Consider the following 15,882-nt stretch of genomic DNA (forward strand, 5'->3'; position numbering starts at 1 on the left):
ATAAACGTTGTTTTGAAGAGATGCTGATATATTTCCAAATAAACGATGACAGCAAAATTATCAATTCAATGTGATTACTTGAAACGACATTTAAATTGTAAATTACTACTTCTGCTTTCATGTTATGTGATTATTCATCCATTAGACATGATGAAATTTTTTTAAAAAGTTATATTAAATAAAGAAGTATTTCATTGAAATTTTTTAAAAGGAATATTTCGCACATAAAATTATAATTTAAACGATTACTTTAGATAAATAGGTAAAAATAGTTTTTTTCATAATTTTATTTAAGTATTGGTATGGGTAACATCACTCTAGAATTCTAAAGATAAGAAGGAAATAAATTAATAAAATATTTACTTAGAAAAAAAAATTCTCATGAAATTCTGTAAGATGAAAATGATTATCTAGATAATGACAAAATATTTCGACATTGACGAGATTTATTTTATCCAATAAGTAAGACCTAGGAGTATTAAAGTCAAATATTTAAACCAGGTCCATAAAGTCAAATATTTGCATTTTATATAGGAGAGAGGTAAATTCGGTTATAAGAAAAAGTAATATTTATGTTAAGCAAATAAAGTTAGAATTTTTAATTAATAAGTGTTAAATATGGTTGCTTGTTGACTTAAAATCATTTTTTTCTTTTGAAGCTGTATTAAGACTGTCATTACATTCTTGTCCCAATTTCTCCATTTGATTGGTAAATTTTTCTTTTCGTACTTCATAAAAAACAAATTTAATGTTAAATATGTATCCCCTTTTTTATTAGTGAATAGGAAATATAAACAATAGCCCTTTTTAAATAATTAATTTTTTAAAGCTTATGCATGGTAACCACGTATTTCTTAAAAAAATCTAACATATCTCAAGTAAACACATCTAAAAGTAAACATATCTTAAATAGTAGAAAGTATATGAGTTTTATGAAATAAGCGAATACGCTATTATATTATCACAAAATAGGTTTTCAAAATCACAAATTTCATTTCCTTTTCCCAGATAATGCATGAGTTGAGGGAAAAAGTTCATGGAATTATTCAGGTAAATTTGTTATTCACATTTGTTTTTTTTTTACTTTGTTTTTTTTACATAATATTCATTTATTAAATTTATTCCAATTACATTATCATGTTATAATTTCCTCTAAGACATTTCAGACTTTCACATTTAAAAGGAGGTTTATAAAATTTTATTTAATATTCGTGCCTTTATACACCAGTAGAATTAAGTCAGTTTTCAAACTATAAGAAGCTGAATTCCATATATATTTAAACGAATTGTGTGAAATTGATGCTCTGAAATTTAAAGCAAATTAATACTTTATTTAACGTTGGCTTGCTAATATGAGAAATATAATTTCGAGCTGTTTAGGCAGAACATTTTGTGAGATGTCAGTCGTCATGCAATGATATAATTTATACAAATATCTAAAATCATTTCAGCACAGTTTTGTTGAATTATGATTTAGTGACAGTATCTTTTATCCTATTTATGTAATGATGCAGTTTTTGATTCATGGTATGGTCGAAAATTGTTGTTCACAATTTCCTCATCTGTTTGCATTTCGTATTTGCGGAAATTTATAATATGTATACATGTATGTAAGCATATATGTATATATTGAGAATGATACAAAAAATAATAAAATAAATTAAATTAAAAATTTATAAATAGTGAAAAAAAATTATATAAAGCACAAAACATTTATTTAAAAAATATTGAATAAAAATTTTATACGATTTCTCTTCAAATAGTACTTCTGCTGGAATTCACCTTTCTCATCTAGAGTTGAAAAGGAAGAGAGAGGTAAAAGGTGAGAGGTGTTAAGTTGCTCAGTGGCAGTAATGAGGTGTTTGAGATGAAATCCAAAAGTTCTCATATGTCATAGCTATGAAAAAATAAAACATCGACGGAAGACGAAGTCAATTTTATTGAGAGAAAAGGGCACTCTTTTCTCTTGTGAACCAGTGTTCTATTCTTGAAAGCTTTCTACAAAATAGCAAACACGAGAGAGTTAATTACATTATAAAGAATTCTAAATCGTATTATGTTTTTTTTTCCAGAAAATGTTCATATTTATCGTTCTCTGAGCTGTAGTTGCCAATAAAAAAAGTCAGTTGAAGTTACGATTCTATAATATATCGGAAGAGCATTAAATTTAAATTACTTCCATTATATTACATTAAATTATAAAATTATTTGATTGGAATTCTTTTAATCGTAATATGTGTTCATATATAGATGTCAATTGCTCCGCATATTTTTATAAAATCGATTTCTGATAACTTTTTATTAATATTTTTGGAATAATATCCCGTTGAACGATGGTAAAATTTTTTCTCTCTACAATGAGACCAAGATTAAATTGTGTTATAAGTTTTGTTCATGAGAATCTTTATCCTTTGTGCATTGTCTAGCAGAGATATTTCACAGTAATTCTAATCAAGTTTTACTTCACTCTCGATAACAATCTAGAAAAAGAAATGATTACTTTTTCTCTGGTTAAGTTTTCCCAATTCATTCCATTATCCCATCATTTCTCAAAGAAATTATTGGATAAGAATAGGTTATATAATGTGACAGCAAAAGAGAAAATGCATTATTTTGTTAACTGAGAAAATATGAGAAATTATTCTTGTTTTTTTACAAATTTATGTTTGTAGATAATGCCACCAAAGGAATTTGTTTAGAGGCATGGGCGTTTAATATTAGATTGAATCGTAATCTGAGAGGTGTAATTTAAAATCTTCGAAATACAATTTTTTAATCTTTAATTTTTAGTCCATTCATCTAATGCAAATCTCATTAAATATTTTTTCTATCTTCCTCAGTTTAAACACTTCTTTAATATTACTTACAAAAATTAAATTTTACGTATTAAGTGTAGTTAGTAAAATAATATTTATAAAGATTCTAAGTATTTTTTAATGAAAAGGAAAGAATTCAAGCAAACTATATTTATAAAATAATAAAATTAATAACATTAAAAAAACCTGTACTTAAAATATGTTTAAATGATACATTTATTCTGGAATTGCATAAATTAAAAAACTTGATTAACTAAATTGATAACTGTGTCGAAATACCGAAGAAAATAAATTTGTTCGTACGATGCTATCTTCTATGGAAAGAGAAACTAATTTGGGCTTTGCATGAAAGCTAATGGGAATTACTTGACTCTAATTATTTTACATTAGACTTTTTTTTTATTTTCCCGGAAGAATTTCTTTACTACATTAGCCTTCTCTAAGTCCTTTTAAAGGAAAATCAATTAGCAATCTTTTACCAATTACTTGAAGAATTTTCTATTAGGCTAACAATTCTCATTAAAACGTCAGAGCTTTAAATAGTAGCTTTTGAAACATTATTTTAATATCATCACTACATAGATGGGAAATTACTTTTTAATACATTTGATTTCACAATTAGAATAGTTTAGCATTAATTGTACCATCAAAAACTAAAAATCACTGCTTATAAAAAGCATTAAAAACTAAATAATTCGAACAAAGTGCTCATTTTTTACTTTTCAGTTCTTAAATTCCAAAAGAGAAATTGTTCTTAATTTATTATGAAAACTTTAAATGATAAAAATATTTAGCCATCAGAATCGATTATTTAGTTTTAATTTTAGCTTTCGTTAAATTAAATATTAATTTTAATTACATTCGGAATAAACAATAATAAATTTGCAGTTTTGTGGGAATTGAAACGAATTACAAGTATTTAAGCTATGTTTGTAATCAATTATTAATTTTTGCAATTTAAATACTAATTAATTCTAAAGCATGTTGAATAAAGAGCTATTTAATTAAAAACAATAAAAACATAATGAATTAAAAAGAATAAAGAGCTAATTAATTAAAAAGAATAAAGAGCTAATTAATTAAAAAGAATAAAGAGTTAATTAATTAAAAATAATAAAGATCTACTTAATCAAAAAGGTTAAATAGCTAATTAATTAAAAAATAAAGAGCTATTTAATTAAAAAGAATAAAGATCTAATTAATTAAAAAATAAAGAGCTAATTAACTAACTAAATGAAATATACTGTACAAATATAGGTACTACACATAAAGATATCCAAAGGCATCTTTTTGTATTTTTGATTTTTCATAATGTCAAAGTCTAACTAATGCAACTGTAACTTTCAATTTAGTGATATTTTGTGCGATTAAATATTATACAAAAAAATCCTCACTTTGGGTACTTTGGAATAAATATAAGAATTAATCCTTCCCAAAAGAAAATTTGAATTATTTTAATTGTTATTATATCTACCTTAACTGAATTATAGTCTAATTTTATTTGTATGAAAAGCATCCAAATGTAAAAATATATAATAACAATTTTAAAAGTGTAATTTATTGGATTGTCCATTTTGAAGAGACCACAGAACACTACCGGTTATCGGATTGGAAACAGAGAGGAGAGTTAAGAAAGTTGTTACATCAATGTTTCGCATTTACATAAAAAGCTACTAATATAAAAAAAAAGTTTAGGAACGAAAAAATTCCAAATATTGAAAAGATTTATAAAATGAGTTGCTTAATTTTAAAATGGTTTTAAAAAATTAAAAAAAAATATTAAATTTGCCAAAATTATTTTTAAATTATTTTGTTTCACTTTATAATTGAACTTCAACATTACACAAAAGAAATTGAATTCATATTAAAAATTTCAAATCAATTTCTACACTATGTTTTTTTTAAATTCATCCTGGTTAGAAAATTTATCTTTGTCAGAGTTTTCAAAGAATTCTTATTAGTACTTTTCTACCTGCATAAAATACTATATATAGAAAAAAAACATTCTAAAAATCTTATACATTTAAATTAGCATTATAATTATTGATTTTTAGATGAAAGTAAGAGGAATTAAATTTGAAAAAGAAAAAAAAAATTGGCGATTGGTTCTTGAAATAAATAATATTTTTCGTGAGTGTAAAGTTCAATGGAAAATGAATTAATGCTTCGTAATTGAAACAAAATGACAGATTCAAATTTAATATTTATCACTTTTTTGTACTGACCATTATAATATAATCTAAAATCATAAAGCAACAAGTTTAGAATTTTTTTCTTTTTGTGAATTCGGCCAAAGGAGAAAGCGCTTAAAAGCCTATTTCGACGACTTTAGGATTTTTTTTCTTAGATAAACTTAAAATTATTAAAAAAATATAGCTGATATCCATAATTTTTTTTTACTCTTCAGCTTAAAAAATATTTAAGTGAAATTACAAAATTTTAACGAACAAATTGAAAAAAAAACTTAAAATACTCTTCCCATTTAAAAATTTCTCTTTAGGAAATTCGATCATTCGAGGTTGGGAGTAAATGCTTCTAACACCTTTTATTTCCTTTTTTGAATTTTCCACTCTAATTAATATCCTTTTAATTACATAAAAAATTAAGAAAGAAAAGAAAGTAGCAAAATTTCAAACATATAAAATGAATTTTTAGGCTAATAAGTAAATAATATATTTTTTTCTTATTGGTTTTCTTTAGTAGTTAATTGTTTTTATTTTCTCCGGGAATGTAAAATCTGATGATAGGAAATATTTTTGTTGAGGAAAATGGATGACAAAAACGCATGTAGTAAGATGCTTTCTCCTAATAAATCATGAGAAAGAATGTCCTTTATTAGTACCATTATTTATCAATAAGGAATGTCTTCATGATATTTATTATACTTCTTCCATATGAGCTGTTATTGGTGACAGAGTTCCCTAATAGTAAATAAGAGAATTGACTAAATAAATTATTCAACTTTAATTAATATCTGCTAACCATTGCTTTCAGTAATAAAAGACATCGATTGATGAAAGAAAAGCAATAAAATGTATTAGAAAATAAAAAAGGAAACATAACACATAAAATATGGAAGTACTTGAAATTAATAGAATAATAGTTAATCTGAATGAAACTACAAGAAAAAACATGAACATAAGATTCGCTAAGTATATATTGGATTTTGATACTGAAATTCTGGATTAAAAAGAAATATCTCAGATATTATTATCTATTTTTTGTACGTAAGAAAATATGCGATCTAAGAATTTGATGATGAAATAAAATAATTTTCATACCAACACTGAAGATTATTATTGGGAATCCTGCTTAAGATGTGTTTTGTATTTTGCTGAAATAAGAATTAATCTGAATAACCAATAAATTACTATAATGGAAAAATCTATTTTTTTTATTTTAGTATGGCATAAAACAATTTTTGCACGATTATGTTTTCAGCAATTAAAGTGTAAAAATATAAAAAAAAACTTTCGTAAATTGTAATTAATTAAAAGTTATAAAAAATAATCTCCAAGTTTACATTACTAATCTATATGATATGTTTGTACCAAATTTAATATCCTTGTGCCCAAATGTCTTTTCAGTACATCACAAAATCAAACCCTCTTGTAATATTAATATGTGAGTAACTATTGATTGGAATATTTTTGAATATCCACCATTCCAATTGTACTTTTCCATATATTAGCTATAACCGTAATTTGTATATGTGCATATACAAAAACCAACATCGGTAATAAACTAGAATATAATTCCTCATATAGACATGAAATAAAAGCCGCCGTCTCAGTTTTAAAGTGGTTTGTTTCATGAGGTTGTTTGACCTTATCCATCATTTCATCTACCACAAGTTGAATTATTGGTGCCAGCGAATAATAATTAACTAAGAGTATGATAAATAATGCCGGCGTGCTGGCATAGGGATAGCGCGTCTTCCCTGTGATCTGGGCGTCCTGGTGTCGAGTCCCGGCTTTGGCATGGTTGTACTTCATCTGCTCTATCTGTGAGATATGTGAATGTGCCCCCCTGTAAAAAGGGGTTGTGCAAGCGAATGTGGCGCATGAGTAGCTAAGACGTACTCTTAGCCCTAGTTGGCGCTACTAAAACAAGAGACGCTCCCTTGGCTTAAAATCGCTGACTTCGTCAGCGAGCTTGTCCATGGCAAGTGCCATTATAAACAACAACAACAATGATAAATAATAAAAATAAGTTAGATTATCTATTTTTTTCAGCGGATACCATAGACCATGTAGGTGGATTGTAATTGAATGGCAGATAATAGGCAGAAATTGACTGTGCATATTCTATCATATTATTTATTATTATTATAATTAATGACTGATTATAATTGATTGGTAGATAAATGTGTCATAGTTTGGAATATAAAACTAGGCCAAGTGAACCGAAAAATATTATATAACAATCGGTCAAACATCTTATAAGATGGCAGCCGGCGTCCTGCATAGGAGTAGCGCGTCTTCCCCGTGATCTGGGAGTTCCGGGTTCGAGTCCCGGTTTGGGCATGATTGTTCTTCCTCTGTTCTATCTGTGAGATGTGTGATTGTGCTCTCCTGTAAAAAGGGATTGTGCGAGCGAATGAGTGATGCGTGAGTAGCTAAGTCGTATTCTTGGCACTAGTTGGCCCTGTTATAAAAACAAGAGACGCTCCCCTTCCTGCTTAAATCGCTGTTTTCGTAACAGCGGGCTTGTACGTGGCAAGTGCCAGAAGAAAAAATCTAAGATAGCAAATTCCGTTTTGTTAAGTTCCGTCCGTTAAGTGCTTAGGCAACATTAAAATATAATAAAAAATACAGCTATTTTCGATATCCGGCTAAAGGTCATTCTTATTTAATGATATGTAAATGTTAATGTAAAAGCTGCCGTTTTTGTAAGATTTGCAACTTTTTATAAATATTAATTCATAACTATTCTGAAAATTTTTAATTTAAAAAATTAAGATTTTAAAAAATAAATTCTGTTTCCCATTTATTTATTTTGAAATGAAAGTATTGAAAGTGAAATACAAATTCTTTTAAATAAGAGTTTCCACTTGTAATGTACCTTAATTTTAAAAACTGAAATTAAGTTTAACTCAGTTTTATTTTCCAACAGAAATAAAACTTTCATATCTATTTTTTTTGTAATATAATGTCACTTAAAAATTAACCTGATACCCTTTCAAGCTATTGGAACACAATACCTTTCTGAAACAGGAGTGGAAAATAACTAAAACGGTTTTCTACATTTTTAATGACGACTTTTTATTTGAGATAAATTATAAAAACATTTCAATGTGCATTGAAGAGTGTATGCCCACATAGAACCAGAATTTGCATTTTAGTTTTTAATTAGAAAAGTGAGTAAATTTGGAAACTGACTAAAGTTAAAACTTTCGGTTCGAAGGAAATATGCTGATTTCATGGTCTACAAACTTGCTGCAGTTGAAACCATTCAATGTTTTCCTTTACAGTTTGCACCTTGTAATTAGAAATTTTGTAAATGAGCAAAAAACATAACCGAATATATGGAATTTTTTAAGAAATAAAGCTTTAAAAATGTTATTAATTCAGAACATTACTTCATTTTTTTAGAACAATAATTTTCTTTTCAAAAATTTTCAACTTTTATAAGTTGTTGTACTAGTTTCTTGTGGGATGTGGTTTCAGAATTATTTTGCTTATTTCATATAGATAATAGCAATATTTAGAGACAGAATAAGTAGAAAACTGGATTTTAAAATAATGTTTTGACTATTAATAATCTTTCAGAATTTTGCCGCAAGTTTATTAGCAGAATGTCCTTTCTATGATTGTTTGATGCAAAAAATATTTTCACTTTCGTTGCTATAATTGGATTATGTTAGCATTTTTAACAAAGAATTTGTTTTTGTAATATGCATAACGTTAACATTTAGTTAACATTTAAAAGTTGTGCGAGATATAATTAGATTTATGATTACTTTAATCAAGAAAATTCCCTTCTAAAATTTGTTTTGTCTTATATTTTCTAAAGATTTACAAGCTTTCTGTAATTAGCTTTGGTTTGAAGAAGATAGAAATATTTGAAATCGAAACACAATATGAAAGCTATTCTAAACTTTACAGTTTGCCTTGATACCTGATCTGTTTCATTTTATTACAGATAGCTCCAAAAACTTAAGATCTTCCCCTCTTGTTTGAATAGTGGATTGTAAAATATTTTATATATACATGTACACAGATTTTATTATATTCATAATGCATTTTGTATATAAAAATTTTATACACATACTAGTTGGATATTTATTGGAACATATAGTAATAAAATAAGAGTTTCTTCTAAAACAATATAAAACATTTCTTCAAAACCACATTTGAAATATAGTTGAAATACTTATATTAAGCATGAGATTCTAACAAAAATAATCTTTTATGATAATTATACTATTTCAAAAAGAAGCTCCATGCTGGGAATTTTTGAAATATTTTGATGATAAATATCAATTTAAAAATATCTGTAACTCAATCATAAGATGTAAAGTAACCGATAGTTCAAATAAAATGGTAGAAATTGTTTCGCGAACAAAATAAATTTTGAAATAAAAAAAGTCCCTTATGCTTCTATTATGCTCTACTATAAAATAAGAGAAAGGCATTGGAAGAAAAATTAAGATTGAAAACTATTTTTGCATTAAAAATGTATCTAAAAAATCGAATTATGCTATTAGTTTTTAAAGTCACAAAGACTAAAAGTTATATGAATGACTGTGATAATTACACATTTGGAGAATTCGAAATTAGAGCATTTTGTATTATTAATGAATAAAAATTAAATATAATAATAATATTTTTATTTGAATCCACCTTAAAATTTAAATTCTTATTCGACAGATATGTGACTGCCTGTAAATAAGAGAATTTCTAATGTATTATAACTAAGTTATTATTCTTTTATTTCAGTAACAAGTGTAAACATTTGTTATAAATTATTAAATTTTTGCTTTCTTGACTTAAATCTAATAATTTGTTAATATGAATCCAATGTTAATAATTATACTTTAGATTCAAAACTCAGAAATTTTGTATGCAATTTTCAGTTACCAGACAACTTTTAGAAACTCATCAAATCCTATCCAATACACAAAAAAAATTATTATTCTTGTTTAATAAAAAAAAAAAAAATCAGAAAATCGATGATATGATGGATTTTTCTGAAATCTGGAATTGCAAATTCTTTAACTGGAGAAGTATTTCTACTGAAAATATACCATATAATTATCTTATAGATTTAAATTCATAGCACACGATAACTTTCCGTTCGATGGAATGTGAAAGTTTGCAGAGAATGGTTGCCGGTTGAGGTACAGGTGGTTATAAAAATAAAAGAAACACCTGTGAAAAAAAGTGACATTTTTTTATCCGCTTCGAAAGCATTAAAATATAATAATAGCGACCAGTTTTTTTATAAATATCAATATATATATAGTCTGGTAGTATGTGTTAGCTTTATTAAAGTTCTGTATTATTCTTTATTAAAGATTAGATTAATTTAGAATTTTTTTTAAAAAGTGTAAAATTTCTGATCTCTCAGATTTTCAAAAAGGCCAAAATGTAGGAACCTGTATAGCTGGAGCAAGTATGAACGAAACATCCCAACTTTTACTCGTTTCTAGAGACATTGTGCCTAAAGTCATGACAGCATACAGACAGCGCGGCAAGACAAGCTCGGCAAAGCAAAATAGTGAGCGGAAAGAGAATCTCAGTGAAAGAGACCGTCGGGTATTGAAGCGGATTGTACTGTCTAAGAAGCTAAAAACTGCAGCATAAGTGACCGCAGAGCTCAATACCCATCTGGATTCTCCAGTGTCAGTAATTACAGTTAGAAGGCACCTTCATATACAGAACATTAATGGAAGAGCAGCAATTCTCAAACCACTTGTCATAGATATTCATGGTAAACGTCGTCTGAAGTGGTGTCACACTCACAAAACTTGATAAATTGGTAAGTGGACGATGCCGGCGTCCTGGCATAGGGGTAACGCGTCTTCCCCGTGATCTTTTCGTCCTAGGGTCGAGTCCCGGTGCGGGCATGGCTGTTCTTCATCTGTTCTATCTGTGAGATGAGTGAATTTGTCCCTTGTAAAAAGGGGTTGTTGAAAGCGAATGTGATGCGTGAGTAGCTAAGTCGTACTCTTGGCCCTAGATGGCGCTATTAAAAAAACAAGAGACGCTCCCCCACCGGCTTAAAATCACTGTCTTCGTAACAGCGGGATTGTCCATGGCAAGTGCCATAAGAAGCAAAAAGTAATATTGTCTGACGAATCGTGTTTCACACTTTTCCTTACTACAGGAAGGGTGTATGTTTGGAAAACACCTGCAAAGGCATATGATCATGATTGTTTCCTTCTAACTGCCCAGCATGGAGGTGGATCTGTCATGATAAGGGCAGCCATGTCGTGGTTTTCTGCTGGACCAATAATAAGAGTGAAAGGAAGGATCACTTGGGAAAAGTATAGAGAAATTTTAGCTGACCAGATCCATTTTAGGATGCAAACTTTGTTTCCCGCAAGATATGCAATTTACCACGATGATAATGCACCTATCCATGCAGCGAGATTTGTCCAATCATGGTTTGATGAACACGAAAACGAAGTTAAACATCTGCCTTGGCTCGCACAGTACTCGACTTCAATGTAATTTAACCGTTATGGTCTATTTTAGAGCGTTCAATACGGAATCGATATCCTCCACCGGTTTCTCTTCCAGAACTTTCACAATATCTCCAGGAAGAATTGTGCAATATTCCTCTAAACACTATTCAACACTTGTATGAATTGATTCCTATGCGAATACAAGCTATATTACATACAAAAGGCGGTCCTACGCCATACTAATATAGGATTATTTATAAATATAAGGTGTTTCTATTATTTTGATAACCACCTGTACTTCAATTTGAAGTCTAAAATTATTTGCGTCCGACTAAAACAAAAGAAATCATTACCAGTAACTGAAAATTACGAGATTTTTCATACTGTTTATTCTTTTGAATATAACAATTTTCAACAATATGATATTTTGTTTTTCCTATCTTCTGTCTAATAATATTTTTTTTAACAAAATACATACAATATTTGATTTTATTCTTTAGTTCTAGAAAATCCTGTTGGAGAACGCAGATAACAAAGGGTGCAGACGTAATAAAACTGGAAAATGCAACTAAAACTGATATAATTTGATAATTGCTGCTGTAATTTTCATTGTTCTAATAAAAAAATTTTAAAGTGAAAATGTGACATATTTATAGTAGATTTAGTTTAGTGTGCAGTTAGTAGGAGTAACAAAAATAATTTAAAGAACATACTTTTTTTTTCTTTCTTTGAATGAGATTCAAACATATAATTGGGGCACTTTTGAAGCGAGCATATAAAAGTCCAATGGGCTAAAATTTTAATTAAAACAATTTTGAACTTAGACACTATTTTTCTAGTGTGAAAAATAATTTTTTATTGCTAAATTGAAGCTGAAATAAGAGTCATGTACATTTAAAATAAACGAATTAGTACCGTTTCAAATTCATTAGCTTTCTACATTTCTGATTCGACGAAAAGAAAATATTAATGTATGAATGGTGGTTTCATAGAGAAATCTCAGTGATGTACGAAACGAAATAGGCTCAAAGAATAAATTTGAATTCCAAATTCGATTTTCTGGATGAGAAAAGCTTTTCCCACCACTTTCATCTATGATGGAGTGTACGATTTCGGAATGCCATTAGCTTACGTCAATCATATAATACGAACTGCGAGAGCTTAAGGGTGTCAGAAAGAAAATATAGTAGTAGAATGTTTTTCCGTATTTGTCGTTCTTAAAAAGTGAGATTTAATCATAATAAAATAAATTTAAAACAATTCAATTATTTTTCTTGAGAAGACTTAAAGTTTATAAGCATATTGCATTGAAATAAAAGTAATTCATTTTCTTGCAATATCTGCTAACAAATTTCAAAAGTTTTGAGATTTTTTAAATTGTAAATATTAAATATATTTCTGAGAATTCTTTTGTATATTTGAGAATAAATGTGTGTTTTTTTTAAATTTTTTCTTAGATAATAATAAAAATTTTATTATGTAATGAAGTAAAACTTTCAAAAATAGTTGTGTTTTTTTTAAAGAAAAGCAGTTACAATACGTTTTATTATGACATTGAATGCATATTTAACAAAAATGATTTTAAAAAAATCAACAAAATTCCAAATGTTTAAGTTATTTTCAATTTTACTATGTAAATAATTTTCCTCGGCTATCTTTTTATTCTATTTGTATGGATGGAAAAGCCAGTGTCCTAAATGTACAACGCAGCCTCAGATTTCTTAGCAAAACACACCACGTTTTTAGAATAAATTCCTTTTCAATGTACATACAGAAAATACAACGATCTCTTTAAATGAAACAAAAAAATTGGAAATCTGTTAGCAATTTTGAATTTAGTCATCCCACAATAATACGTTATTGTGGGATGCATGCATTAAAATGCATTATTGGATGAAAACAAGTCTGAAGCAATATGGAGAAGCTAATATAGCATATTTTCATATGAATATGAAGTAGACGCAATTACATTGAAAATTATTTTCTTACTATTTTTTCTAATAATACAATATTCTAATATTCGACGCATTCCTAAAGCCATTTTACCTTCCATAAGTCTGCATGGTAGGAACATATAAAAACTGTCATCTTAATAATTTAGACTTAACTGCAAAATTTTATTTAATTTTAAGTTTTAATTAATTTTAAGTTAATTGCATAATATTACGAAGATATTTCAATCTATGCATAGTCATTTCTTCTTTCAGATATCTATTGTAATATTAATTAGATTTCTCTTTCTATTAATAATTGCTATGTAATGGCATTATATTGCAACAGCAGGAAGTATTTTGCCACGGTTTTGTAAATATTATTATTTTTAGTTTTCTTATGCTTTTACTTAATTTTACTCTTTACATGTTCGTAATCATGGAATTTCATTGTTGAATTTTTGTTCACTTTCCATGTGCTAGAGTTCTAATTAATTGTACACAAACTGTTCTTGATGACAGGACACTATTTTAATATTTTCACAAAGTAAATAATCTGATTTAACGATATTTTTGCTATATATCAGATGTACAGCTGGCAAAAAGTTTAAAAAATATTGATTTCAAGTTTCCATAATATTTATAATAATGCCATATTAATATATTATTTCATTTATTGAAAGATGATAGGGATTATTTATTAAATATCGTGAAACTGAATATCGGCAAAAGGTCTAATCAAATAAAACATTCATTTATTTAGTACTAGCCGAAAAATAATTTAAATCATCCGTTGAGAATGGTTGTCATGACAACAATCAGAATACAATACGCATGCGTGAATTTTCTTCACCAGTTATGCTAACGCATATGCGTGAATTTTTCTACGCCAGTTGGGGTAATGCTATGCAGATTATACATTTTTAATTTCCTATATTCTGTGTTATTTTAATTCAAAAGTACTTCAGAATGAATCTGAAACATGGATTAATTAACAATGTTTAATTTTAAATGCATAAAATATTAAGAAAATAAACAGAATCGTTTGAAATAATCCGCCGAAAAATGTTAACCCTAGCCTCATTACTGTTGGGAGAAAAGAAAACTGAAGCCTTACTCATTTGGCGGTGGGGAAAATGGAAGATTATTTTGGCGGAAAAGTTGGCGGTGGGGAAAATGGAAGATTTTTTTGGCGGGAAAGTAGTTTTTAATTAATAATTAAAATTTTAATTAAAATTTCAAAAATAGGGACCCCAGGTGCACATTCCCGACCTCTAAGGTATACATGTACCAAATGTGGTAGCTGTAAGTTGAATGGTCTGGCCTGTAGAGCGCCAACACACACACACACACACACACATTGAGCTTTATTATAAGTATAGATGAAATAATTGGTATTGCAAAGTTAAAGGAAAAAATGTTTAAGTGTTTGTTTTATTTCTTACAATACAAAACAATTTTAATATATTTCATAAAAAATAATAATAAATATAGATAATAATAAATAAAATAAAAATAATAAATATAACATTTTTTTATATTTATTCTTTTAAATTTTTATTTAATATTTAATTTATATTTGACAGTTTTTATATATTTTATATACTTAAATGAACCTTTTTTGTATTAATAGCGATGAAATTTAACAATATTTAATATCTTATGCTTCTATTAAATTTTAATCATTTCATGTTCATAATGAGGGAGTTTCATTACCGAATTTTTATTCACTTTCTATGCATTGAAGTTCGAGAAAATTATATACAGTCTGTTCTTGATGACAAGACATTATTTTAATATTTTCATAAAATATATAAACGAATTTAACGATATTTTGGTACTACGCCAGTTGTGCACCTAACAATAAGTTGATTTCTTGATTCTGTAGTATTTATAATAATGCCATAATGATATATCATTTCATTTATTAAAAGATGATAGGAATTATTTATTAAATATTGTAATACTGAATATCGGTAAAAAGTCTAAATAAAATAAAACATTCATTTATTTAGTATGAAATAATTAGAATTCCAAAGCCATAAAGAAGAAAGTTTTTTTTTTTCATTTCTTATGGTATAAAGCCTTAACTACTTATATACTTGAATAAATTTTATGTATTAATATTGATTAAATTTAATATTATTTGAGATCATGTTTCAAGAAATTGGAAGTAAAAACTAAGATCAACATGATGCCATCAAATGCATCATTTGCAATGTATCAGTTCACGCTGTGTAAAGCAACATTTATTCTGAAATAGTTGAAGCGAAATTATCTTTTCTAATAAATGAAATAATGGAAGAAAAATATTAATGAAGCTATACATTCGTCACTCACTTTTTATACTAGAATGAGTTGCTGTTCCCTATTAATTCGAAAGAATATATAATAATGTTTTTTTTTAATTCTTAACCGATAACCTTTTGAAAGAATATATAATAACGTGGTTTTTTTTTTTAAATTCTTAACCGATAACCTTTTGAAAGAATATATAATAATG

Source organism: Argiope bruennichi, chromosome 4 (assembly GCF_947563725.1).
Source record: "Argiope bruennichi chromosome 4, qqArgBrue1.1, whole genome shotgun sequence".
In the NCBI taxonomy this organism is placed as follows: domain Eukaryota; kingdom Metazoa; phylum Arthropoda; class Arachnida; order Araneae; family Araneidae; genus Argiope; species Argiope bruennichi.